Source organism: Myotis lucifugus, unplaced genomic scaffold (genome assembly GCF_000147115.1).
Source record: "Myotis lucifugus unplaced genomic scaffold, Myoluc2.0 scaffold_31, whole genome shotgun sequence".
Lineage (NCBI taxonomy): Eukaryota > Metazoa > Chordata > Mammalia > Chiroptera > Vespertilionidae > Myotis > Myotis lucifugus.
In genome coordinates, this window is record NW_005871079.1 from 1,280,423 (window position 1) to 1,283,182 (window position 2,760).

General features: G+C 39.4%; 1 pseudogene; it reads right to left on the bottom strand.

Annotated features, from left to right (window-relative positions):
- Window positions 1-740: 740 nt before the first annotated feature.
- On the bottom strand, window positions 741-1,838 carry LOC111825541 (annotated as a pseudogene).
- Between the last annotated feature and the right edge of the window lie 922 nt (window positions 1,839-2,760).

The following is a 2,760-nucleotide window of genomic DNA, read 5'->3' on the forward strand; positions in this document are numbered from 1 at the left end:
TAATAATAATGGGAGTGACAATATATCACTATCTCTGATGGCCTATCTGTGGACAATACCAATTAGTCAGTGGTATTAATACCTACTAAATGAGTTTTCATATCAGAGGAACTCCCAAGATTCTAATTGAACTAGCTGGCAGTGTCATTTGAAGGGCACCGGACTAAGAAGCAGAAGAGCATAAATGTTTGCTTACACAAAGATATGCTTTTTAGAATAAAGATATAGGAACTGGGCAATGCTGAGAGTAACAGATCATAGGCTATGCTTCCTATATGAGTAAATGGAGAATTTGGATACCTCTTAGGATTAATATTTTTTAATGATGTAAATAAATATAGCCAAGACTTTACTAAGAGAAATGCCCATTTTAACCCCAGAAAGCATTGGTTTCTATTAATTCAACAGTTTCACCTAAGGGTAGTAAATTTTAAATAGGGAAAAAAATAAGGAAAAATGTAAAATTTAAATAGATCAGCAAAGCAAATAGATTAGCTGTAGCAAGCACTTAAAAGCAAAGATAGACTAGGTGTTGAAAATCTGTAGAAACGTAGTGTTGACAGGGTTTAGGGCTGATATGGATGTGTGTATGTATCAATATGCACTGCATACCTAAATAAATGACAGTTTTAATGATTTACTTCTTACATTAACAATTCTTCTAAATTTTGAAGTTTTATTTTTTCTGTAGAAAATGGTTTATTAGTGCTATTTTAGAAAGGTTTATTCCTCTAAATGTACTAATAAATGTTCAAATCGTAAGAATCATCAACCTTAATGGCTTTCTCTGCACCCAACTTTGTTTCTCCCTGTCCTTCCTATGATTCATCAGGAGAGACCAGGGCCTCGTTTGTGAAACTTGCAGTAGCTTCTCATGATGTATTGTCATCTTGAAAATGTAGACTTTTAAATAGCTTGTTTCCTCTTTCCCTCAAAAAATGTGTTCTCCTTTTCCTAGCAGCTTTTGTATTTTCATACTTTTTTGATTTTCAATGTAGAAAATATCTTTAATTTATTTTCCTTTTTTAAAAACATATTTTTATTGACTTCAGAGATAGGGAGAGGTAGAGAGGGATAGAAACATCAATTATGACAGAGAATCATTGATTGGCTGCCTCCTGCACATCCCACACTGGGACCAAGATCGCCACCCAGGCATGTGCCCTGACCAGGAATCAAACCGTGACCTCCTGGTTCGTAGGTTAACGCTCAATCACTGAGCCATGTGGGATGGTCAAAAATGTCCTTAATTTGTTCCTCACTGATTCTAGGATTTCTTCAGGAGATTCGGGAAAACACCTGGAGTTCTTCCTACCATTCATTATAAAAAAGCCACTATTCTGTTCAACTCCAGCAGTTTTCATTAGAAGTTCAATTGCCTTTTTGTTCCCAATTATACCAGTACTCACTACTTGGCTATCAGATCTTTCTTCGGATCCTGCAACCTTAAAGAAATTTCATCAGCCACTTTCTCCTGGAGAATCGTCCTCTGTGATCTCATTCTGGCCTTTGCAGTTCATTTCTAGTCTGTCCCCAAGTTTGACTTTGTCAGGTCATTTCCTCTTGAGGTGACCTTGCCCATTTCCCTCTTCCTTGGAGCCCATTTTTCTTGCCACCACACATACATTCATCTAGCTCTTTGTCTAATTCTTTTGTCTGTTCTTGAAACTCCCTCTTGAGTTTCTTAGCAAGCAAATAACTGTAGGTCTCTGATTGCTTTTGTCAATAGTGCCTTCCATTTCCAAGATACCAAGTTTAGCAACCACCGAACTTGATTCTGCTCCTGCAGCAAGCACCCCACATGTTGTTAACCTTCTTCTTCCAGCAGAAAAGACCATTTCTGGCTGCTCTGGCCACATGGAAAAGGCTCTGGTTTGAGAGGGGAGTTTAAAACATTTCTGTTGATGTCATCATCTGACTCGGAAAAACTCTCTCTTCTCCTGAGTCCACACCTTTAACAGGGCACTGAGATGCTGGGGCACGGGCTGCTGCACTGTCCCCACCTAGTGCTTTTGGCGCCTGCAGCAGGCTGTCACTGGGTGCAATCTCATGTCAAATCCGAGTCCAAAAGCTGCCCATCTTCCATCTCACCTGCCTCCTGCGCCATGTCCCCAGGTGTGGCATGGCAAGTTAGGATTGAAGTTTTATTTTTATTTTATTTTTTTAATATATATTTTATTGATTTTTTACAGAGAGGAAGGGAGAGGGACAGACAGTCAGAAACATCGATGAGAGAGAAACATCAATCAGCTGCCTCCTGCACACCCCCCACTGGGGATGTGCCCACAACCAAGGTACATGCCCTTGACCGGAATCGAACCTGGGACCTTTCAGTCCACAGGCCAACACTCTATCCACTGAGCCAAATTGGTTATGGCTGAAGTTTTATTTTTAATGCAAATGCTTTTTATTTTTAAATTTATCTTTATTATTGAAAATATTACAGATGTTCCCTTTTTTCTGCCTCATTGACCCCCCCCACACTTCCCCCACCCAGGCCTTCACCACGCTATTATTGTCTGTATCCATGGATTATGAATATATGCATATAAGTTCTTTGGTTCACCGCCCAGCTCCTGCCTTCTCTCTGAGATTCGTCAGTCTGTTCCATGATTCTATGACTCTGGATCTATTTTGTTCATCGTTAATTTTGTTCATTAGGTTTAAACTACACTTGTGTGTAAATGCAGTGACAAAGTCAACTTAAGAGCAGAACACTTGACCCGTTTAGATCTAATAAGCGTTAATGAAGCATCTGCT